This window comes from Arvicanthis niloticus, chromosome 3 (genome assembly GCF_011762505.2).
Source record: "Arvicanthis niloticus isolate mArvNil1 chromosome 3, mArvNil1.pat.X, whole genome shotgun sequence".
NCBI lineage: Eukaryota > Metazoa > Chordata > Mammalia > Rodentia > Muridae > Arvicanthis > Arvicanthis niloticus.
In genome coordinates, this window is record NC_047660.1 from 80,438,716 (window position 1) to 80,465,472 (window position 26,757).

Consider the following 26,757-nt stretch of genomic DNA (forward strand, 5'->3'; position numbering starts at 1 on the left):
GTGTGTTTTCTATTTGATTACCAAAGAACTAAGTGGAGATTTTTAAAATTTGCAGTCTTAATCATTGAGGAATTACACCAACTTATATACAAATCTAAAACTTAAGCCTATGGGGCTAAGAGCTGGGATTATAGCTCAGTGGTTAGAGTTTATACTTAGCGTGTGCTGGGCCCTAAGTTCAAGCTAAGGAACTCAGGAAAGATAAATAGATGAAAAATATAAATTCCAAAGTGGTAATTTAAGTTTTTTCATTATGAAAGTTCACAAGTATTTTAGGGACTGTCTCATGACGTATTTTAGATATACTCTGTAGTTACGTTGACTTTGGTCGATCACATCTTGCTGTCTTTATCCATTCCTATTGTCATAGCAAAACATCCAAAACTGAGAAATTTATAAAGTGACATTTAGTTTCTCACAGTTCTGGAGGCTATAGAGCCCTGGATCAAAGTCTTTTTGCTTTCAAGATGGCACCTTCTCCTTATTACACATTCCTCCCAGGCTAAGTGCTTCATTCACACACCATGACAGAAGGCATAAAGACTGAGCTAGTTTCCTTTTGCCCTTTTATAAGGTCCTTAACCCCACACTGAAGGTCATGGCCCTCTTGACCATTATTTCTTAAATACTTCACCTATTAATACACTGGCGATTAGTTTTTAACATATATATGTTGGGTACCCCACCTAGACCATAGCAATAACCAAAATCATGTGTACTATTTGGAGTGGTTTGGTCACTTCTTATATGAAACTAACTTTTATTTAGTTGGAATCAATGGAGAGGATATACAAGGAGTTCTACCACAGTGATCTAGTAAGATGCTTAGCTTCATCAGGGCTCCTTTCTTCTTCCCTCTTTAAGTGGTCCATTTCATCCCCCATTGTGGATCTTTATTTTGTAATATCACCATAGTTTTGCTTTGGAGAACTCTCATTGTGTCATACAGTTTTTGGTACCCAGAATTTTCCTTATTATTGTTACTGTTATCTTTAAAAGGTCAGCAAGAGGAAGAGCTGTTTCATAACCCTGCTCTCCTCTGAAAATCAAAATGCTAGAAATATACAGGACTTTCTGATCCAGGGGTAGCTATTATGGAAACTATAATTAGCAATAAACTGGCTGGCCAGGAAGCTACAGTAGCCAGCATGGTCCTGTGATGCAGCCTAGGCAGACACATGGGAATAACTGGCTCTTCCTTTTGATGTCATTTTCCACCATTTCTCACCTGGATTATATCATCATTATCCTAGATGTTTTCTTATATCCATCTACACTTATGGTTCCTACACCCTGTTCTTAACATGGAAACTAGAATTTTCCATGTAGATGTCAAAGGAATTTAAGTCACTCTCTAATCAGAATGTTCCCATTTCAACCACTTATATAATTTATAGATCTCAGTATAAATGAAAACATGGAATGCCTTATTCCCAAATTAGGAATGTTATGATAGTAATAGTAGATCATTAAGTCAAGAAGGTTGGCTGGCACAGCTGTACAAGTCACAAGTCCTGGATACTGTCCCAGCCAAGTGGTTCAACTTTCACTGATACTAACAGGTGGAAGTTCTTACAAAGGTCATAGAAACCTATTTAATTTGACTCCTGACCTCCTACCCTCTTTCTTTTGCTCATGCCATATTAGTAACTAAGGGATGTATATTCTTCTGAAGAGACATACAGGCTCTCTCATAGTGCTGACATTTTATAGGACTTCAGCTTTCATAGGGTACTGGTTCCAGACTCATTGTGCTGTGTGTCAACTACTCAGCTCTTCAATTGAAATGAGCTATAAGTTTGACAAGCATATTATATTTTAAAGATTTTTCAAGGAAAGTACATATAAGAACACTTAATAATTTCTATATCATTGTATGAAAGTGTTTGGGTGTATCAGTTATATAAAATATACTGCTAAAATTACTGTTACTTGTTTCTTACTGTCTATTGAGGCTACTAGGAAGTATAAAATTACATATGTTAATCTCACTGTGTTTGTAGCAGACAGAATAGCTATAAACATTCACATAGTTCATGACTTTGCTTCTTGAACATCTCTGTTCAAAAGGCTCTTTATTATAGACCTTAATTCCTCCTTCCCACATAAAATACCATGTATAAATTTTAAATCCTTCTGGTTTACATGTACAATTTTATTTTTGTAAATAGAATTTATCACCATCTGGAAAATAGATACCTTTTAAAAGTTTTTTATCACCGGGCAGTGGTGGCGCACGCCTTTAATCCCAGCACTTGGGAGGCAGAGGCAGGCGGATTTCTGAGTTTGAGGCCAGCCTGGTCTATGGAGTGAGTTCCAGGGCTACACAGAGAAACCCTGTCTTGAAAACACACACACACACACACACACACACACACACACACACACACACACACACACACAAAGTTTTACATCGATATTATCAGATTATAGAATGTAAGGCTTTATTATTTTTCCACTGCTGTATTTTTAGCACATAGTAGGCATATTTACTTAATAAACATTTAATGAATGGGTGAATGAACTTACTCCAGAGTTAAAATACTAAACAAGAACATTTGATTAGTTAAGGTTAGGGTCTACCATTATCACCTATTGTCAGGAAAACCTATGCCTACCAACTTGACTGGAGAATGAGCTGTACAAAGAAGAGAGGTGACACTTGTTTCTGTAGTAGGGGATGGGATTATCAATGAATTTCTAGCATCTAGACCCCTCACCTTCCTATGCTTCTGTTACTCCATAAATGAATTCTCTAGTCTTTCCTCTTAGAGGACAGGGAAGTCTCTTTCTGATGCATCCCTGTTCAATTATGCTTAATCAGAAACCTAAATAGTACATTGGCTTACCTTTTACAAACAAATTAAAGTTACATTAATTCTTGAAACTTTACCAAAGACCCAACAAGCTTTTGTCTAGATATCTCAGGATAATGGTTATTTAATTGATTGTACCTCAAATTCATTTATAAATAAGGGCTATTAAAAGTAAATTCCTATATAAAGTACTAGGTAATTAATAAAGATGATTAGAAGAGACCTAGGCAGAGACAACCAAGCACCCTTGAAGGGAACAGTGCTGATCAGGGGTGGGGCTGATCAGGGAAGGTGGGAGATTGTTACAGCAGCAGGAACAAGAGTGTATTCTAAAGATTCAAAAGAAGATTGTGTTAGTTTCCACTGCTGTGACAAACTCCCTCAAAAAATCAAGCAAAGGGAGGAAAGATTGACTTTGGCCCATGGTTTCACAGGTTTAATTTCATGGTTGGCTGGTTCTACTGCTTGGTAGTGAAGCTGAACATCATGGCAGCCAAACAGTGTGCCAGACAAAGCTACTCATTTTATGACAGCTCAGCAACAGAGAGAACAAGGAAGGGGCCAGGGGACTAGTAGATCCTACTCCTAGTGACTTGCTCACAGTGATCCACTTTCTTCAGCTAGCCAGGCTCTACTTCCTTAAATTTCTACCACTTTCTTAAATACAACCATCTAGAGCCTAGGCCTTTATGTAGCATATGACCTTCAGGAACATTTTAGATATGAGCCATGAAAGAACGTTTCCATCAAAATCATTAGCAGTGACTGAAAACAAAACTGGCATCTGCTCAATGTGTATGCACTAAATACTGAGTAGTGGGCTCTCTGTCCCACACACTGTTTTAGTTACTTTTGACTGTTACCTAATGGTCTAGGTCCAAAGATTTACCTCAAAAAACTAAGGAATAGTTTGGTATATAACAAGGCTGCCCAAAGTCATTTAACCTAGGTACAAAGTTTTATTTTTTGTTTTCAAGAAGATAGAATAAATCAGATAATCCAAATTGAGTGAATAAACTTCACTTTTTTTACCCAAATTTGTATAATGATGACACCAGTTGTGGTGTAAGATGAGGAGGAAGCTCTCAGTTCATCGTTTGCCAGGAGTCTAGGCTATATGTTCTCATTCTTGAGTAGTAAGGGCAATAATGGTTGGTAAGATATTGGAACACTTAATATCTGGGTAACATGTAGCCTCTTTAACTGATGTACATATTTTGTAGAACTTTAAACTTCCCCCTAATAGCCAGAAAGACCTGAGTTCAAGTTTGAAAGTTGAGAACAGCACTATTTTTTTTTATTATATCTCCTTTAGGCAGTACATTTAAATTATGAAATTATTGGATTTGGAAATGTGAAGGGGTTTATCAACTTCACATTATTTTTTTTCTTTTTACTTTTTTTGCAAATATATATGTGTAGTACATGTGCACGTGTCATATACAGGAAGGTGTAGATACATATGTATTTATGTGTGCACATGTATGTGGAAGTCTAAGGCTGGCATCAAGCTTCTTTCTTTATGGGTCTCCAGTTTAAACACTGAAGCAGGACCTCCCACTGTAGCTCACCATTCAACTATGATGGCTAGCTTGTGTGCTCCAGGGATTCCTCATCTTGAACTCCAGTGCTTTGGGTTTTCAGCTGAGCTGCCACAGCCTTCTGGACTTTTCCTGGGTTCTCTGCCTAACATTTTTATATGGATTCTGGAGATCCAAATTCTGCTCCTCATGTTTGTATGGCAAGTACTGTGTCCACAAAGATACATCCCTAGCCCACATTTCTTCTTAACTGTTTCCCAATACATTTGGAGAAGCAATGAGATCCCTGCAGTATAGTGAAGGGGCATGATCTATTTTAACTTAATAGTGACCAAGAAGTTATCTACAAAGTAATAGACACAGTTCAGAAGCTGATTCAGACCTGTGCAAACTTAAGCTAGACAAAGCCCCTGCATAGAATACAGAGGCACACACAAAGTCCTAATCCTAGCTAAGGAGCCATTAATATTGATAGTTCCTTGGAGAGCGAGGGTTACTTTCCTTTAAGGATGTGGTACCTGGTGGTCCACACCCTCTAGTAGATGGCCACATCTTTTAGAGTGTATAAGCAGGACTAATTGGACTTGATGGAATTTTAAAAAAGAACACAGGGTTGAGTGGATATAAATTAAGAGGTGGATCTGGGAGAAGTTGAGGTGATAAATTAATGAGCAAAGGGTGATGTATCAAATTCTCCAAGAATTACTTTTAAAATATGGGGATAATATAGAAGCCAATGATGCATTGTCTTTGGGTCTGGAGACTTAAGAGTTTTGTCTACATTCAACATAAACATCTACTTTGGAATAGTCCTGGATTAGAACAGCATAAGTTTTGGATTAGGGTGTGTTGGTATGGAATAATAATAAACTCATGTCAAAGTCAAAACTGCAATATTATGTCCTTGGCAACCTGCACTGTGTTATCATGCTAGAAGAATGGGCTATATTCATTTAACTGAAGCTGAATAAAGAGAGAAGCTCAAGTGGCAGGTCGCCTCTGACCAACCTTTTATAGGAAGACAGAATACTCAGGATGGACTTTTGACCTTGATGTCATAGTTTGCCAAGATACAGAATATTTTACTAGGTGACAAAATTATGCTTGTAAATTAGTGTTCACTGGGATATCCACTTGATGTTCTACCAAAGGCAGGAAACACTAGGTTTTTTTTGAAACCATAGCCTTTTGTTCCCACACCTGGATACAACGTTCAGCTGATGAAGTGTTACTTGTCTATTGAGTTTTTGTAGGAAATGCTGTAAAACCTTGATGACATTGTACATTTGGAACATCTACAGTATTTATGATTTTAGGACATGGTAGTGATATTTAAACCGCATCAGTTTTCAATTGCCCTGAAGCTCATGGATGCTTAGAGCATAAAGTTGCTACCCAAGAATTTGCTGTAAATTTTCAATATCTATTTTTCATTCTAGTTCTCAGTTATATGAGCACTGCAAATGCACGAAGCAGGGGTACTTTATGTAGTGGGGGAAGAACAAGCAGCAGATCTATAGATTGCCTTCTGACTTGGACTTGGAAAATGGAAGGAGGGATGAGTGGGACCTTTATTCTCCATGTTTGGAATTACTATGGTTGAAATTCTGACAAACAATAAACCCAGGGGTAAAGATGTACTCTTTTTACTGAATTTTCTGTTTTAGGGTTTTTATTGCTGTGAAGAGACACCATGGCCACAGTAACTCTTATAATGGAAAGCATTTAATTGGGCATGGCTTACAGTTTCAGAGGTTTAGTTCATTATCATTATGTCAGGAAACATGGTGGCCTGCAGGCAGACATGGTGCTGGAGAAGCAGCTGAGAGTTCTACATCTTGATCTGCAGGCAGCAGAAGGAAGTCTGAGATTCTGTGGCCAGACTTGAGATTCTGAGACCTCCAAGCCCATCCCCAGTGACCCACTTATTTAACAAAACCACACTTGTGGGTCAGTGGGGTAGTGGGCTGTGAGAAGCAGATGGGTGCTTGGTCGAGCTTAAGTCTGGAACTCCGGACCCTTATTGGATGGCAGGAGTTCGGCTCTGCTCCTGGGCCCTGATTCTTTTCATTTAGCTTCAGCCCTCCAACAACCACTCCCACAGAGAGGTCTATGGCCAACAGTCATGAGAAACAGGCCTCAGATCCTAGAGAGATTTACATACTAATGAGATGCCTGAAGGCCAGAGGGTGGAGCCAATTAAGCATTCTTCCCCAGCTCCTCCCCCTTCTCTCTCTCCCTATTTAACCAGGTCTGCCCTGGGTTTCAGGGGGGTGTACATCCAGATCCAACCACCATCCGCCATGAAATTAAAGCCTGTAAAACTCATGGACTTTCTCGTGTCTTTGGGGCCAAGCCCTGAGGAAGCACAGAGAAGTCCTTTAATGAGCCACTGTAGCTGCAGCTGCTACAACTAACTTCCCCCTGGAGGAGTCCTCAGCTTTCCCAGCCACAACTATCTACACACACTTCCCAGTAATGCCACTCCCTATGGGTCAAGCATTCCAACACAGGAGTTCTGGAAGCTATTTCTATTCAAACCACCACACTTGCTATATATTAGTAACTTCTCCAGTTCTGAAGGTTGGGGGAGGGAAGAGAGAGGAGAGAGAGAGAGAGAGAAGAGAGAGAAGAGAGAGGAGAGGGGGGAGAGAGAGGGAGAGGGGAGAGAGAGGGAAAGGGGAGAGAGGTGAGAGGGGAGAGAGGGGGAGAGGGGAGAGAGGGGGAGAGGGGAGAGGGGAGAGAGGGGGAGAGGGGAGAGAGGGAAAGAGAAGGGGAGAGAAGGGGAGAGAGGGGGAGAGAGGGGGAGAGAGGGTGAGAGAGGGAGAGGGGAGAGAGGAAAAGGGAGAGAGGGGAGAGGGGAGAGAGAGGAGAGGGGAGAGGGGAGAGAGGGGAGAGAGGGGAGAGAGGGGAGAGAGGGGAGAGAGGGGAGAGAGGGGAGAGAGGGGAGAGAGGGGAGAGAGGGGAGAGAGGGGAGAGAGGGGAGAGAGGGGAGAGAGGGGAGAGAGGGGAGAGAGGCAGAGAGGAGAGAGGAGAGAGGAGAGAGGAGAGAGGAGAGAGGAGAGAGGAGAGAGGAGAGAGGAGAGAGGAGAGAGAGAGAGATCATTTTTGTTCTTAGCAAGTTGATAGTATGGTAGGGAAGTAGTCATGCCTAACAACCCTTTATGTAACTGCATGTGATGTGCTATCGAAAGCGTACTGCTTGGTAGTGTACATAGCACAACTACTTCTGATTACTTTAAGCCATAACAATCCATAGGAAAACTATCTCAAACCATAATAATGGGTTTTAGAACAAGATTATTTATAATTAAGAACTGTGTCAGCACTAGGAGACCAAAAGGAGGAGGCAAGCAACATTGGGGCTCATAACTAGAGGTGAATGAGCAGTCAGGTGTTCCCTCTGCTGAAGGATGCCCTCACAGCCTCCTGTCTGCTCTCACCTTGCCAACTCAGTAGGGTTTCGGACTTTTAGGACTGCCTTGAATTTTGTTCATGTGTGCCTCCTAGACAGGATGTATTCGAGATCCTTCCTCTAAACAGTTCCAACCTCCACCTTTGAGTTTTGACCTCATTTTTATGTCACATCCTTTAGATTTTTTATTTTATTTATTTTATTTTTATTTATTTATTTATTTTTTTTGCTGGTACTGCAGTCTGGGAGAGATTTTGAGCTCATAAAGAAGATAACTTCATCCCTTTGCAAAATTCTTACCACATGTTGACCCGCCTTCAATCAAAATACACTGGGCTCTTGATAAATGAGAACTTGAAAAGGAGAAATTTCTCTGAGATCTACTTCTGTCTTCAGAATAGTGTCGTCTATGAGAAGAGTCATTTACCCCAGTGTAATGTCAAACCCACTCACTGTTCTGGGTATGGTACGTTCTGTGTAGGCTGCAGGAGGGAACCATCCATGAGTAATAAATGCTCAGAGGAGGAGATGACTGTTGCTCTTCCCACACCTACCACCTCCAGCCTTGGCTCTGTTTGCTGTAGAGAGGTGTGCAGCTAAAGTAGGGCCTGCTGTATGCAAGCTCGTTCTGCATCTGAAGGCAAGAAACCAGCTGGCACACCAGGGGTTGGATCTGCAACCACAGTAGTGCTCTTGGGTTTAAGGCAGTACATTCTCAACCCCCTTTCCTGCTTTCTAGTGAGCATTTGCATTTTTGTTTGCCACAGCTGGGAGATGGTTAGATACATCTGGACTGTAGAGTTCAATCCAGTGATGCTAATCAGTATATGTTAGGCAGATCACACCTGCAATAATACTGATACAGAGAAAGCTGTTCACAGGAGTTCTTTCTTTTATATGTGCTCTACGTACTCATCCTGACTATCTAGTCCCCTGTCTAGAGATAGTGTTTCCTTAAATACATTTTACACAGCTTAGTGGAATACCTCTGTGCTCTGAATACCTCAGACAATATGTGCAGCATTTTCCCATGCATTTGCTATAGGCCCTTTGAGGTGGTTTACAGCGATAATTATGTTGTTGATGTGTATGTGTGTGTGTGAGTATTGACAATGCTGCTGGTTAATTTTAACCATCAACTTGACCCAATCTAGTTATACCTGAGAAAGGAGTCTCAGTTGAGGTTCTTCTGCATTAGAGTGGGCTGTGGGCATGTCTATGGAGAATTACCTTTTTTTTTTTTTTTTTTTTTTTTTTTTTTTTTTAAATAAACCTCTTTACAGTCTAGGTCCTTTGTTTATTTTTGTACACTAAGCCAGGAACCTACAAGGAAAGGGCTCCAGCAGCTCAGGCTCCTTTGTTAAACTTCACAAAGTGTAATTTTCTGGATAGAGCAGGCTAGTGCTATAGCTGAACCTAGGTGCCCCTCTCTAGACTTCTGATTTTTTTCCTTCACCCACTTCAAGATGTCTCTGCGCTTAGAGTGCTTTGTACGCTCAGTTCACAAAGAATCCTGCCCCTGATTTGCTTGATTACAGTGAGGTCCATTGCATGCTGGGTGATGCTTGTGGACTCTTCCTGTCTTGCCATGATAACACTTATGGAGCATTCCTTTATGAACAGTCCCCATTCCCTTGATGTTTACACTGTCACCCTTCTTGTGGACTTACATGTATGAGGCCAAAGGAACACCTCCATTTTTCCTAAAAGATCTGGGAGGACATATAGTGATACCCCTCTTCCTTCCCTCTGTGTTGGGCATTTTGGAGAGTTCCTAGGAGATGGCTTCTATGTCTGAAAGATGGAGCATTGTCTTAATTGTTGCCTGATGTAGAAGAGTCCAGCCCACTGTGGGTGGCACTGTTCTTTTGTACTGTATGAAAAAAAAATCTGAGTATAAGCGTGCCAGTCTGCCTGCTTCCTGCCTGCCTGCCACCTGCCTGCCACCATCCTCTCTGGTTCCTTCCTCACTTCATTGGCTACAAAGTGAATTCTTGGTTGGAGATGATGCTGTGTGGAACTATTAGCAGACCTGTTTTCATGTTCCTGTCTTGTGTTTCTACCTTTAATTCCTTCAATGGTGAACTATAACCTGGAATTGTAAAACAAATAAACCCTTTTCTTCCCCAAATTCTTCTGCTCACAGCAAGGGAAATGAAACCAGTGTAGCATGTAGTTTTTAAGCTCCAGGTGGGCCATGCTAGAATCAGCAGATAAAACACACACACACACACACACACACACACACACACACACACACACACAAGCTTATTTTTAATATGCTTTTAGCTCAATGGCTGGGCGCTTCTAAGCCTCCTGTGGCTAATGTGCCCTTATCTTCACTCTCAGCACAACACTCCTCATTATGCCCTCACTTAGTTGACCAGTTAATTTTTTCCTTGCTCAGCATCTTAAATCTGCCTTCAGCTTAGTTGCATTTCTAATCTCCCACCTGCTGCACCCAGGCCCAATTGGGAAAGTGGCCAATGATCACTCCACCCAGGATCTCACATGGCTGATGGCTCTCTCTCTCTCTCTCTCTCTCTCTCTCTCTCTCTCTCTCTCTCTCCAAAACATGGTGAATCCCCTTTCATGCTCCTGCATCTCTTAGCCTGCCTATGGGAACTTGGTAATGCTGCCTCTTTCACCCAACCATTGGTTGCTAGCATCTTTATTGATCAATCAAGAACCAATCGGAGAACTGGACCTCCAGGGTTCACACACAGATTCCCAAAGCATCAAAACCATGCTCTACAAACCAGGACAGTGATTTGAATTATTACTATTGTTCTATGTTTTATAATTTATATATATAATGCTCCATTCTTATAGAGAATACATATTATTCTCTTTTGTATTATTAGAATGATTAGTATTTAAGTTTATCTGGCCACAGTAGTTAGGGTATTGGTGAATCTGTACACAGGAGGGACATCTCTCCTCACCCCCAAAGGAATGAGATGAACAAGGAGTAGTTTCTGGAAATGTTGACAACTAAATCTCGTGCTAAGGGACATGGAATTGCTGTCTAGTACAGGCACCAGGAGTAGCTTTTTCAAGGTTTGGCAGGAAGAGGCAGCACAGTGTGTTTGGGGGATCAAAAGTAACTTAATATAGCTGGACCACACTTCCTGCTCTATTTATGATACCAATTTCACAGCAAGGAACTTTTCTTTATGTCTTCTAGCAATCAAATATATTATGTAGTTAAAAATTGACTGACATTTTGACTTCCATACTGTAAATGTTCTCCCCTAGTCCCTTATGACTTACAAGTGGCAATAATGATTATCTGTGTTATTTCAAAATGCAGTTCATGGCCAGATCTCATGCTGAGAACTGATTCTCACTCACTGAGAGAGCTGAGCCAAACCAAGAGATGCAAGTTTTTCGATTTTAAATAAATACTGGCTTCCAGGTTAAGACCTCATATTCTGTACTCAATTTTATCATGGTAGCTTTTTAAAACGGTTTTTATATAATCACCTGTAAAACACCCCCAAAAGATTTAAATTAAATTGTCTGGAATGCATGAGTGTGACTGCCACCCTATCAGGCGAAGGCATCTTGACATCTGTCCATCTCAGTTGCCAGCTGTTGACTGCAGTTTTGTGACAGGGATTAGAAGGGGTTAAGCCTTTACAGTTTTCGGTCTGGAGATGATTCTGTTTGTCTTCCCACATACTCCCCAGGCCATTTGATTTGAATCAATTTTATTTATGTGGGAAGGAAAATTTTCTGTCTGTCTTTTTCACTTATCCTGTATTTGGCAATGGATCCTGCTTTGCTATGAAGTTTATGCATAACTATATTAGCACGTTTCAAATGTATATTGTGAGGGAAGTCCATAATTCAAAGCTTATATAATACATGTGTAAATTTCCTCTACAAATAGTTGTTAAATCAGGGTTGTATGTTCCTTGTGGTGTATAACTCCACAGCATCTTCCTATTCTCTGATATTACAGTATTATTTCTAGTATTTCTTTTTTTCTTTTCCTTACCAGATCTTACAACTTATATAAACCAAAATATATAACCACTTTAAACAGACAGTTTTCACAGATACTTAATTCTGAATTAATGCATAGAAAATGTATGTCAGTGTAGGACCTTGTAATAGTATTTGTTTTATGTTTCCTGTTTTAGGTTGCTGGTTTCTAAAAGCAAGTAAAAACACAAACATGTGACTGGTAACTTGTCCTTGGTTAACGTAGTTATAGTTTTTCATAAAGTGTATATGATTCTAACAAAAATGCAGCAATAGGTTTCTAAGTTGAGGATCCCAAGATTCCTGGCCACCCTGGTATTGCCTATGCATGTGACTATGATGTATTTGGTATCAATGGTTAAGTTACATTACACAGTACAGTTGACTTTAAGAAATAAGATGTGACCTAATGACACCAGCACTTTGAGCTTGGCTCCTGAAGTTACATTGTTGGCAGGACCGGGAGGTTTCAATGCATTCTAAATTCTCTTCTCTTGACGTGAGAATGGAGAGGCAATGTGGCAAGGCCTGCAGAGGCCCTGCAGCTGGCAGTGGTTTGGCCTGTACAGCAGCAAATAAGAAAAATTATAATTTTAAGACCCCACAAATCCAGATTTGGCTAACAGTAAGAGGGTGCTTGGAAATGTATTTTCCACTGGAGCCTCTAGATAAGTATCCATCCTGGCTAACACCTTGATTGCACCCCTGAGCATAAACTCCAGATGTCTACATAGGACTTCTGACCTACACAGCCGTATTTGATAAGTGGTTATTGTTTTAAGTGACTAAACTGAATGTATTTTGTGACATGGCTGTAGGAAATAGATTCAAGTGTATATTAGAGTAACTGATCAAAAATTTGGTTGCAAGTAAACAGGACTGGGGTTCAGAGCATGCAGATAAGAAAGTCCACTGAAGGAACACTCTCAACAAAATCATTCCTACAGCCTTGACTTCTCAGGTTGGGAATCTTTGGAATTTTTATGAAATTTTATAATTCTAGAGTATTTTAATTATTTTAAAATGTTTACTTAAGAGTAAACTGTTATTATACTGTTTATATTATGTTATTTCAGATCAAGTAGTTGAAAATTTTGTTATTACATGTTTGTGTCCATTTCTCTAGGAAATCTGGAGTTCAGTAAAAGAAATAAGTCTTATTCATACATTTATTCATGTAACTAGCACAGTTTTGGGCATGTTATAGGTGACTAATAAATGTTAGATAGAAAATTGAAATGGAATGAACTGAATGAACAATCTGTCCAAAATTCTCATCACATTCAAAGCAAGTAAACAAGTAGGAATGGCCGTGTTCCAATAAAACTTTATTTTTACAAATGGCCAGATAGGCCCGTGGGCTGTAGTTTGCTGAATTCAAAAATTATTATAACCTGTAGGCAATTCTGTCACATAACCACCTTCATGGAACATATGAAAGTTTTTAAATGCATTTTAAATATTTAACAGAGGTGAACAAGGTATACTTCTCTTTTAGAACACATGTGGTATTTGACTCAGAGAGTCTTCCTAGTGAAATGGGAAGTCATTCGTTCCCAAGGGTGAGGTCTTTCCTACTTCCTGTTCCATTCTATAGCTTTTTTGTGAGTGATTCTGAATGAAGCAAAGCTAAGCAAACAGGACGTGTGGGAATGAATAGCACCCACTGACACCAGGTGGAGATAGTTCTTTCTGTAGTGCTAAAATACGAAGCTAAATTCTTTAGGTTACATATGATACACTAACCTACAAAAACTTATAAGGGGTAGAATATACCACAGCTCTTCAAATTATGAATGTTTATGGACTTAAGGACAGCTGGAGGCACAGCCACAGTCAGTCAGGTGAGAAGGTAAGAATGAAGAGACAAAGAGCCTTTGCCATCCTTCCATGTTTACAGTTTCTTAGAGATAAGGGTACCACAAGATTTGTGGGACTTTGTGATGGTGCTCATAAATTTTAGATATTGGGGGAACTTAATGGGGGAATTGTTTTACCAAGGCCACTTAAATCTCTGGCTCTTCCCATAGGAATTCATTTAAAAAAATTAAGATGTAGGCATTGATTTAGCCATAAACTTGTGATTTATTTAAGAAAAATTTATTTTTCTGATCAATGAAAATACTCCGGAGTAATGAATTATCCAAATAAGTGATGGTACAGTTATGCATGGAAATTCATCAGTTTAAACTGTATTATAAAAGAATAATGACATAGAAAAATACTCAGGTTATTTTGTTAATTGAAATAAACTATAATGTATATATAAAGAAATGCATCAAAGTGTATGTGTGTGTGTGTGTGTGTGTGTCTGTGTGTGTGTATCTATTATTGGCTGTGAATCTCAATGCTGCTGCTTGTAAGATTTTAAATCTCCAGTCATACGTATGTCAATTTTCTGTTGTTGCTATGATGAAATGCCTGAGAAAATCACCTTAAAGGAGAAGAGATTTTTTTCTTTCTTTCTTTGGTTATTTATTTATTTATTTATTTATTATTTTGGTTAATGTTTCCAGGGGTTTTAGGCCATTGTCAGTGGTCTTCATTGCTTTTAGGCCTGTGGTATGTGGCAGAATACCATTGTGATGGGAGTATGTGGTAGAAGTCACTATGTACCCCAGACAGACAGCAAGAAGCAGAGCTCAATGGAGAAGTCACAGGAGGAAGCAAAGGGCTTGGAACAATATATCCCCTTCAGTGGCTTCAACAAGGTCCCATCTCCAAAAGGTACATCCCTTCTTAGTGGTAGTGCAGGTTGATGGAAGCCATGCCTTTGGTATGTACTCTTTGGTGGACATTTCAGGATCAGATTGTAAAAAGCCAAGTTAATTACATTACAATTGGCTTGATTTTCCCATCTCCAAAATGAACATAGGTTCATAGCTCGCATTTGGTTTTAGATTTCTCGACATACATGTGTTGGGTGAAATACTCATCAGAGTTAACTCATTATATATCAGAAAATTTATCTGAGACTAACTATAAGAATTTAAACCCTAAAACCTATCAATTCTTTTAAGTCTAAAGTGTATGAAGAGAGTGCTTGGGGCAGACACTGCTTTCTCCTGGGATCAGAACCAGTCTAAACTTTAGAGGTATGAGTTCAACTTGTTGAGTATGGAGGTATTAAGTTTTCCCTGAAATCTGAACTTTTTTATTCTTTGTCAGTTATCTTTTATTTTTTGAGGAATAACGTACTTTATTTTAAAGTAATTTGCAGATAAGTATGCATTAAACTTTTTGAGCAAAAAAGATATAATTTTTCTCATTTAAAAATCAGATTAAGTCTTTAAAATAGAATCTTATGAACTTATATAACATTTATCCATTTATTTTTATAAGGCAGTGAACAAAGTAAATATTTAACTTTAACAAGAAAATTCATATTTACGGTTTATAATGTAAAGTTTAGGGTAAAAGAATGAAGCTTTTATTTTCTCATTTAAATTGGTCATAGTAATGACTTATTTTACTCTTTAATATATCAGCTAATTGTATTCTGTATTATTTTAAACCTCCCTCTCAAAACACATTTCTAGATGTTGACTGAATGTCAGAGATACAGAACTTAGTTAAACACCCAGGGTAATTCATGTATTTGTCTGTTTACAGAAACTTTAACTTAATCCTCTAGTAAACATGGCACTTGTCATAAGGAAATATAAGTTATTTGTCATGTTCAAATCTAAACTTTTAGAAAGTGTTATTATTGAGGAACTGTAATTGAGCTTCTGGCTTAGAATTTCATTTCCGTTCATAATTTAAACATTTGTTGTACATTTCTCTGTAGTTTATACTTTTTTTTTTCATTTCTATGCCACAAGACCTTTATTTAGAATTTTAAGCTAAACATTTTTCCTTTGAATACATCTTTTAATCCATCTTTTGATGCTTTTATAGTCTCTATAATCAAGGATGTGGGAACCACACAGACTGAGCTTGATGTTATGGTAGTTGACGAACTAGTTTGTTGTTAGATAAGTCACCTAGTTAGAGTGTCGGCAAAGATTAGTGCGGAGCAAGAAAGAGACAGAAAAATACTGTCTACAGTGCTTACACAATTAATAATTCCAGATAAGGAAAACACCACCCCAGCGCTGAACTGCAGGGACATCATGAACATCAATTGTAGCAATTGAAATTGCCTTATAGCCCACAGGAGGTGCTAATATGCTCAGACATCTTTTGGCAAACTCCTGTGTAGCATCTGCTTGTTCCAATGGTTATTTATACGCAGTAGTGCCTGCAGCTTATGAGATATCTTTCTGGACCTGCGTCTTCCTAACTGGAAATAAGGGCTTGAGGAATATAGAAGATGTCAGTAGCAACAAGCAACTCAAATTCCTCAAGATAAAGACCATGGCTGGGAAGAATTGAGCAGGCAAGTGAAGATTACTGACTCGGCATTAATAATAAATTTACGGGACTGCAGAACAAATCATGCCAAACCATCTTTATCGTTTTCTAGGTAGATGTGCAAGATTAAAGAAAGGAATTCAATAGCAGTAATATCTGGAATTGAGTAAATCATCTAATTCTGTGTCTCCACAAATCTTTGGGGGCAGTGGGGTGGGGGAAGGGGAGATGGAGAATCACAGTGAGAATTGGCTCTGAGCACTGTCATGTGGATTCAATTTAGCTGTTGTAATAAATTACAATGGAACAAGGTCCATTGGGATGATGTTGGGATCAATAGAAGGTCAGGCTGTAACATCTCCAGCAGTGGTCTGGAAGAATGGATAACACACTTTATTAAGCTTGGCAGGCTAGGAGGCTTTGGAACCGTTGTGGTACACTGCCACTGCCATCCGTTTTATGAAGTGCCTTTTGGGTATGTGGCACAATAGGGTTGCTACATAAAGGTAGAATATGGACAATGGTCTGAGTGTGATAACCAAAGTCTATAACATATAGAGGACTTATAGGTCTTCCATGCATAGCATATAGCCATTTTCATGGATTGTTTCTTTTAATCCCAATGGTAGCCTTTGGAGGGGGCAATGCAGTTGGTATGATCAGAGGTAGTAGATTTCACTCTTGAACTCTGTACATGGATAACTCTATGTACTCTTAGAGAAAGACTGTGTCTGTTTATTTGTTTATTCATTTGACAGTTATATTCAGTGTACTAAAGATGGTCCAAGCATAGTAGATTATCTATAACAACTTAAAAATGGTGAGATCCTGTCTCTGATTGCTATAGTTATAAAATAAACACATGGTAAAAATTTTACTTAACTCACTAATCTATGAGGGAGCAAGAGAGAAATTGAGCTGTATAACAAGTCTGGCAAGCATTAATAGAGCTAGGAAGATGAAAATGAATGTAGAAATGGAAGTAGAGTTAGAGTCCCCATGGTATGGAGGGAAAGTGAGTAACTTCTATTGGATAGTTCAGAATCTTCACATTTGTAGGTAAGAATTTGTTTCAGCGCTATGAAATATTTATAATTTATTAAGCTGTGCAGTTGCTCAAAGATACTGGGAGACTAGAATCAAATAGCCTAAGAGAATATGGTCACAGCAATAGCTTTCTTCTAAAGCCCAACTCTAAAGAAAGGTGTATGAAGTAGTTCCATAAAACTTGATTTAGAATAAGAACTACGAAGAGTATGTCTATCCCTCTGCAGTAATCAGGATTGATATGATATGGAATAAAGTAGGAGACAAGCTTCTAGCATGCCTATGGATATTCCTTTGAAAGATTATCTTGATTAGGTTAACTGGGGATATAAGACTCACCCTAAAGGAAGCTGGGTCCATTCCCTGGCTTTGGGTTTTGGATTGCATAAAAAGGATAAAAATAGTTGACTATGAGGATTCATTGTTCTGTTTCATGATTGTCAATGTGATATGACCAGCTGCCTCCGACCCTGCAGCCCTGGCGTTTCCACTGTGATGGAACAAAAGTAAATCCTTATATACTTAAAATGTTCTGTCAGAATATTTTATTACATCTACAGGAAACATAACTAAAATTGGTACCAGAAATGGGGTTATTTCTGAGCAAAATCTGGCTATATGGTTCTCACACGTTAGAGCTGGTTTTAAAAAGAGCCATGGAAGAGTTCAAGACTTTGGAATAGAAAAGCCTTTGGATGCTATAAGCAGAGCTGATTAGTCCATTCTGAAGGGAGGTTGGAAGAAAGGAATGGTGAAAGAAAGTTGAGCAGTAGATGCGTCACTGATGAAGTATAAGTGCAGAGTCAGGACTCTGTCAGAAACCAAAGTAAGGGCCATTTGTGTGATATTTTGACCCATAATCTGTCTTCACTCTGTCCATATCCTGAGAAAATGAGTGAAGTTATGTTAGAAAAGAATATGCTAACTTGTTTGACATAGAAAGTTTAAAAACACAAGAGTATCAGGGTTTTTTCTGACTACGTTTTACTGCCTTTATCCAGTACTACAGTGAGAAAGAGGAAAATCTTGAGTAGATATGTGTATAATTCACACACACACACACACACACACACACACACACACACACCCCAGTTTGTTATTGAATAGGAAAAGAGATTGAGCAAATTAAACTTTTAGCCAAGATGAATACTGAAAAAAGATCTGTAACTGTTAAAAAGAAACATCTTGCTCTGCACTGGAAAGATAGGGCAAGTGCCCTGAAATCGAGACCTCATCCATCAAAAGTACCAACTGTGAAAATGCAAACTTGTTTGAAGAGAATGAACCTAAATGGAAACAGATACTGCCACTAACGGGGTGCCTGGCCCCTGAAAAGCATCTGCCCATAGAAGAGTTTCCCCGGGGACAGCATACAGAACTGATGCATCTGTGTTTTTTAGGCAACTGACCCCAACCCAAAATGACAGCAGGAACTGTTAGTGTCATCTATGTGGTATAGGTTTTGCAAGCATGAAAGATGGATGATTGTTGGGGTCATATAGTCTTACATCACAGTTGTAGAGAACCACTGTCACTGGGCAATGTGTACCAGGGCTTGAGTTCTTGGAAGGAAGCCAGGAGAACCTACATGAAGCTGTGAAGGTGAAGCCTCAATTATAAAGAGGATCAAAGGATGTTCCAGATGCCAGGACTTGGAGACATCCACAAGGCAAGCAGCTATCATGAAGTAGCCTGAGTAAGATAGAGGCACGATGTCCTGCAGATGGCAGAACTGGAGAAGTGAGGTTATTCAATCCTTTTGGAACCAAGAGATTTCCATCATGAGCACAAGGTGTCAGACATGGGGCTGCAGTAGTTGCTTGTTTGTTTTCTGGTCTTCTGCTGGCTAGCAGTCTTGCTTTGCTCTAATCTTCTTTGCTAACCCCTTTTGAAATGAGAATGTTTATTATCATGGTTTTTTTTATTTGCCATTGTATATTGGACGCATGTGTTTACTTTTTATTTTATAGGAAATCACAATTAAGTGATTTCTTTGCATCTCAGAGGAGACATGGACTTTGTACTTTAGGCTTTGAAACTGTTAAAGACTATGGGGAGTTTTGAAGGTTGGGCTGACTGTGTTTTTTCTCTATGAGAAAGCTGTATGACTAAAGAAAAAGTGGTAGAAGGTTATGGCTTAAAAGTTTAGGTGCCAGATTAACAGAGTGTAAAGTTATGAAGGTCAGCATTGATTGTCAGCTTGGCAGCATCTGGAATCACTTAGAAGGCAAGCCTGTAGACACACCTATGAAGGATTGTTTAGGTTAGAACAGCCTTTGAGCATGCTATTTAGGGATTATTGTGATGAGACTGAAATGGGCAGACCCATCCTAAAGGTACTTGGTTTTAACTTGCATAAAAAAGATAAAGCTAACTGAGTATGAAGATTCATAACTCTCTTCTTCCTGATTATGAATGCTCCTTTAAGCTCCTGCTACCTTTACTTTGCATCACGATGGACTATTCCTTCAAATGGTGGGCCAATAAAACCTTTCCTTCCTTAAATATTTGGGATATTTTGTTATAGCAGTGGGAAAATTTCTAAGATGTTTTCTGCCTCAGAGGTGACTTTTGAGCCATAGTGGAAATTCAAATAAATTTTGGGCCATAAGTAATTTTTTTTTAAAAGAAACTTAATCAAGAGACCTGGTAAAGTTGCCAAAAGTCACTTATGTCCTTATCTCAAAGATTTTCAGGATCCATTCCTTGACCCTGGGCTTTAGAATAATATGGAGGTCCCAGACCAAAATGTCCATGTTGGAAAAGAAGGACCAAGTATGCCAATTAAGTCTATCTGGAGAAACAGGTCCTGGTACATGTGTTCACATAGGGATTTAATTTAACAAATTGGCTCATGTGATTCTGGAGGCATGATGAGTCCAAAATCTGATGGGGATGTTGACATGTTAAAGATCTAAGGGTAAATTGTAGATCCAGCCCAAGTAAGTCTTTTAGAGAACCTGGGAGATCTGGGAGAGATACTGCAGATTAAATCTGAAGGCTATCTCTGGAGAATTGATTCTTAGTTTAGTTGGGGAAGGTGAGGCATTTACCTGTATTCAATCAAGACTTTGATTGAATAGGGCCTACCCATATTGTAGAGATTGATCTGTTTTACTTATAAGGCCACTGACTTAAATGTATGTTCCAACCCCACAACACCCTAATGAAGCATCTTGAACAATATTTGACTAAAACATCTGAATATTGTGATCTAGTCAAGTTGACACATAAAATTAAGCATTATATTATGTGATAAGACTTGGGGACTTTACCCAACTGTAGAGGTGATTAGGGATAGAAGTGGGGTGTCTGAGGAGAAACTGACTCTAACCTGGAATGTGATGTGGTGAATCATGGGTATGAAGGTGAAACTTATAACCTCAGGACTTTCCCTAGGACAAGCTACTGTTGGAGTTAAGTTCACAGGCCACAATCACCAGGGAAACAAACAGGAGTTTATCTACATCTTTGTACACCTACTTTGTCACCATCTGTGTCTCCCTAAGTGTGAAGAGGAGGTTAATGAAGTGTGTGGTTAACGAAGGGGTTCATGAAGCCTCCCCATGTGAGAGGACTTTTCCACAGTGGAGTTGATAACTGGAGACCATCAGATTATCAAGCCTAGGATATCTTGGTGTTGGAATTTGTAACCTGAGTTAATAATTTGTTTACAAATTATTACAGCACTTTACAGAAAATAAAATTGATAGCATCTCTTTGAGACACCCAGTAATTTAGAGATGGCTTTAGTGAACATTCTAATAATGCAGAGTAGCATTATGTATTGTTTAAAAATTCCCTTATTTGAATATTTTCAGTAGACTAAAGGTTTGGGTCATTTTTCGGGAGATTTTCCTTTTTACTATGCCAGTTTTAATTTCTATTTTTTTAATGCAACACACCACCATGCCCATGATCTTACCCCTACACTAAGATGTGCACACCTTCAGACAATTGCCTGATCTTTATCTATTCCAGGGTGGTGGCTCCCTAACATCTCTTAGTGAGAAGGATCACTTGGTAGTATGTGCTATCATTTCAAGGCACTTCCTTAATGCCTTTCTAGACCCGAAAACTCCAGAACTGGCTTTTACAGCTCCACCTCGCCCCTTCTGTATAGAGTCAGTTGAAAATGCAGACCATACTAGTGCTTTCCACCCCTGAGTGTCTCAGCTGATGAGAGCACTTGGCCACAGCAGTCACAGCAATAAATATTTATTGAGTGAGTCAGTACATGTTAGTTCTGTAGCTGTACCAAGCATCCCGTGAGAAGATGAGGAAGACGTTTATGATGTCCTCACTGCCATGATTGTTATTTTATTTCTGAGTTATTTCTAAGCTATTCAGTGAGTGGCTCCTTTGTGCCAGGTCCTCTGTCAGGACTTTGCATCTCTGTTGGTGGCTACCTTATGTCCTACAAGTCTTTGCTCTATTGTAACTTCTCAGTGAAGGCCTCTACTCATCTTAGAGGAGTGTAGTCTGCTTTCTTATCACTTCACCTTCATTCCAGTCACCCTTCTTTGTTCTGTTTGGACTGCTTTTCACCCAACACTGTACCTTTTTCTACACTGTCATCTAGTTCTACTGGGATGGGACTCTTTGTATATTTTGTGTACTGATGCTCCAGATGTTTACATCAGTACCTACCATGACCAGGAGTGCCAACAACTCATGGAATGAATAGCTCATTTTTATTTTCATACCATCTTCCTGTTGGTAAAGTGGGTCTTTTTTTTTTTTTTTTTTTTTTTATCTATAGAACAAAAAAAGGGTTAGGGACTTGCAGTTACTGTAAACCAGAAATAGTTCTGAAAATCCAACAGTCCAAAGCATGACTAAGGAATGGTCCATGGATACAATGCTGACAGATTAAAGGAAAGGAAGAACAGGAGAAGGGTGTTATGGGAAGGGCTATTATGCAGGCACTGAGATTTAGTTGTGCAAGATGAAGTCTCCATGGATAGCTGCCTGTCAACAGGTACATTAAGTGGAATGGACTTGAGACCTCTGAAATGAAGACTTTAAGTGGTTTAGATGGTAAACTTGTTAACATTTATATTCTGGTACAATTGAAATTTAAGTAAATAAAATCAGAGATAAAATGTATTAGGGTTTAGTTGGCACTGTTTATGGTGTATGTGTGGGGAGGAAAGGGGGAAGAAAAATAAAGAAATGTTTCAGGGCAGAAGGAGGAAGGAAACAACCAGAGTCCAATTTTGGCTTCTTTCTTTGTCATTTGTGGTTTAACCTAATTCCATAGCCCTGATAGCTCCCCTGCCCCTGGTCTCTGATGAGTTCTATCATAATGCTTGCCCTATAAAGAAGCTGTGAGGACTCATCAGAATGAGTAAAGAGGGATGGCTTAATCCCCCTCACCTTTTTAAAAAAAGGAATCCCTAATCAAATGACCAGGGAGGCATGCACCACTTCCTGGTTAAACCCTTAACACATTCCTTACTTCCATCTTATGAAGCAATGAGGGAGGATTTAGAGGCTCCTTTTGCAAAGCCCATGAGAGAGCATGTGCCACAACGTCCATCCATCTTTTAATCAGACATGCTGAGGAGGGACCAGTGATTGCTAGTCTTTATTCTCACCTCTTGAAAGGTAATACCCTTTCATACTTGTCCCATGTCTGCGTGACACTAGGTGACTCCAGCTCTCCTAGCTACAATGCCTAGAGTAGAAACAGATTTATTGCAGGTCAGCCTCAAGCCCGTGACCTGATCTGTGTTGTTAATTTGCCTTCCCCCTTCCCCCATCTGACATTAACGCTGGGTTGTGACACTTCTTTTCAATTTTGAGCATGGCAAATTGGCCTTCTCTTGTTGCTCAAGTGGGCAAGCATCCTTTCAACATAAGGAAACTCTGAAGACCAAATGACATTGCATGTTTTCTGTCTGTCCTCTTATGAAGATCGTCGGAAGTATTTTTGGAGTATTGATTACATTAATTCTTGAGCTCGAGTAGGGACAGGTTTTCCAAAGCATTTGTTGTCAACATGAAAGAAAAAAGATTATCACATGACAAAGGCTAAGTCCCTGGCCTAGGAAGGCAGGGGTCTGAGGGGTCTTGGGGACATTGCTCAATAAACATCCATTATTACCTTGGAGATAAATTTTCTGGGAAGATAATGATGTTCAAGTTCTTGCCTTCACTGTTCTGTACCTGGTCTGTGCCTCCTCCAAAGTCCTGCCACATGATCTCGTGCTTACATCATGAATTCTATAACAAATGTCCCTGCTTTTTTTGAGTGAGGATACCCTAACTGCCATTGAGTCCATTGTAATCTGGTTCTACTCCGGTCGTTAGTGGTTTGGAAGTGTGGGCAGGCAGAACTAAGCATAATACTGCTATGGCTTTCAACACTAGTGGGTGCAAGGACAGCTGAAGAGAGGGGAGACTCAAGTCTGGTGGGAAATGAAGAAATAGGCTAAAGTCACCACAGAAGGGAGGAGGCATCCTGCAACTAGGCTGCTACTGCTGGGCACAGGGGCCTCCCGAGAGTGGCAGGTCTGGAAGCCAACCACATCATCTCTGCATTTTGTCGCTGTCACCTGTTTTCCTGGATATTATAGTAGAAAAAGTGCTGCCTGAGCTTGTAGGAGCAGCCCTGATGACTGTAGTCAAATTTCCTCTGAACATAGAAGCTGTGTTTGTATATCAGAACCAGACATGCTTTTATTTGGCCTTGGATTACAATAAAATTTACTGATGCTAAAGATAATCAAACCATTTCAGTTTCCATGCACTTTATGGTTACCTATTGGGTGGGAAGACCATTCCTTGTGTCACATGCTTTTCCATTTGGAGAGAAAAATCCCTGAAATTCAGGGCAAGGATGCCTGTCTCTTCTTTTTCTGTTATCGTCTTCAGCAGGACAACCTGCCAACCTGTGGAGGACACAGGAACCAGGTTCATAGTTTGGAGGCTGTATCATAGTTCTTGACATCCCTTGGCTGGCTGGTGGAAAGAGGCAATCTGTTTAGCAGTTGTTAATTGATGAGACTTAGTCATTGGGACTGTTGTTTCAAGTAAGTTTAATGGGGCTCCAGTAGTTTCTATGCACAGGGCCTGAAACCCTGCTAAGGTTATGAATGGCATAACTCCATGTTAGCCTCTGCTCAAGCACTGAAGCACAGTGCTTCATATCAAATCTTAATTGTTTTTGACACAAAAATACAAACATACAAAGGGAAAGCCTAATGAATGACTAAGTGGAAACTGATAGAGATCTGCATTGAGATGGGATTTTATTTTTTTATAGATATATGTTATTCCATTTAATCCTTTCCATATCCTATGACATCATTAGGACAGTGAGCATCATACCCATATCATGGATGAGGAAATGAGGCCTAGAAAACAGTCAAATATTTGAATAGGACATCAGTGAAGTAGACTCCTATGGTTCCGTGTCCATGGTAACAAGAATCCCAATGGCAAGGAGCCATGCATCTTGGAGGAAGCTTGTTGTTTTGGCTCTTATGCCTAGTTCTTGTTGTGTGTGACCAGGTCACCCTATATGTCTTGTGTGTCTAACCGCACCTTCGCCTTCAGTGCAAATTCCTCCCATATCTACCCCCCCTGCACAATCTTTCCTCAGTCTTTTTCTTTTTAGGACCTTCAGGTGGATTTTCATCTCATTTCTACCATAATGCATGTCTACTGGTGTCCCCTAGGACATCTGATGATTTTTTTTATCCAGTGGTAGAATGTAATACCTTCCTTTAAAATTCTACTTTTCTACACACAAGAGGTACATGCAAAAGAGCAACCTTCCTCCAAACTTTAGGGTGGGAGGCGGTAAGGATTGCATTATGTTCAGTCACAATAGGACAAACATGAGAAAATAGACCAGTGTTCCTGAGCCATGAGTGATTTTTTTTTTTTATGTAGGGTTTCTGTTAGACATCTGCCTACTGAGATAAACAGCTTCTTCAGTCCTCTTTTACCCATGTCTCCTTCTGGCTCATCTGCCTCCCTCTGTTTAACCTTCATCCCTAAGCAAAGCACAGTAGAGTTCAGGTCTCCTCCTGCTTCTCTCCTTTAGGACTTACCTCATGTCTCCCAAGGAAAGGGCTCTGTGACTATCAGTTCATATGAACATACCAAGAATAGCATTTCTCATTATATGAAATGTCTGCAATCATGGGCTCTTAAAACTCTATTTGCCCTAGCTTGCTGGAAATGTCCCAGTGATACAGCTGTGTCCCTATGAAATAACTTACTACTGCCAACCCATTTTATAAGTACATAAACCCGGGGCTAAATGAAGTAAACTAACCATCCTAGGAGTACATAGAAATCTTTTCTCACATCCACTGCACAGGGGCTATCAGATGTTTTCAAGTTCCAGGTACTCTGCCATTTGTAGCACTAAAACATTTATAGATAATACATCCATGAGAGGATGTGGCTAAGTATCAGTAAGGGTTTGTTTTTTGTTTTATTTTGTTTTGTTTTATTTTTACAAAACCAGGTTGGGAGCTGGGAACTGCTCTGCTCTGGGTGGATCTTACCACATAGCTGCCCTTCTGAGATAGTCTCTAGATAGATAAATAGTCTCTACTTAATTTAACTATGACCTAAAATGGGTTAAAACTAGAATCCAAAGCTAAGTCTTCATGACCACACCATTTGCAGCTTCCTTTCCTTTTTTTTTTTTTTCTGGCTAAAAGTAATAAAAGGGACAGTATGTGAACTGCCCACTTTTCTCAAGGTCTGGTTTTCTCTGTAGTCTGTATGTGATCTTAGACAGTGAAATTAATGCTCAATTTACTAGGTCTAGGGAACAGCATCTCCTGCTGTTCCCTGTATCCTGGGACACTAACTGACAAATGGATGGGATCAAGCTACTTGTGTGTATTCTGTTAATGGCTTCCTAGTGTGTGATGCTGATAGACACCATTCTGTCATACCCAAGTCCACATTTTTGTGATTTCTCTTTGAAAAGTGGTGTCATGTATATGCTCTGATTCTGAAGATGAATGAAGAAGACATTTTCAGTCTGTATGGAGGATTTAAAAAACACTTAAGTCATTTCTTTTTTGGCAGATCTATAACTGACAAGTGGCCAAATGTCACCTCTATCTATTTCTATTTCTCAAAATTACCTGTAAAAACAAAGCACCACCATTTGCCAAGTATCAGGTGAAGACTGAATTTTCTCGCCAGCTTACCATGTATGCTCCTGAAAATGGGGGCTTTTAATGAAAATGTAGAAACCATCTTAATCTGGTGGACAGTCTTCTCATTCTATTGCTTCTGAATTCAGGAAGAGCCTTGGAAAACTACTCTTGCCACTCTTATTGAATGTCTAAAGTGCCAGTTACATGACTTCTGCAGCAAGCAGGGTAGAGTTTTCGTTAAGCACTAGGCCCAGAGAAGCATCTTGCACTGAGCTGGGAACAGACTCAACTTGCCAGGCTCCTCTTGAGCTAGAAAGCATCCCCACTGGGGCAGCTGTGTGCATCAGGGAAGGAATGCAAGCTTGCTTCTGTCTGCAAGTCTCACTAGAGTGTCTTGCTTACTTTCCGGACTGCTTTAGAAAAATTAAGATTCTTTTGTAACCTTTTGAAATTAAAAT

The 26,757-nt window shown here is 39.5% G+C and overlaps 1 protein-coding gene across 1 annotated transcript in view; it reads left to right on the forward strand.

Moving 5' to 3' along the window:
* Positions 1–26,757, forward strand: part of Erc2 (ELKS/RAB6-interacting/CAST family member 2) — an 827,882-nt gene that overhangs the window by 333,795 nt on the left and 467,330 nt on the right.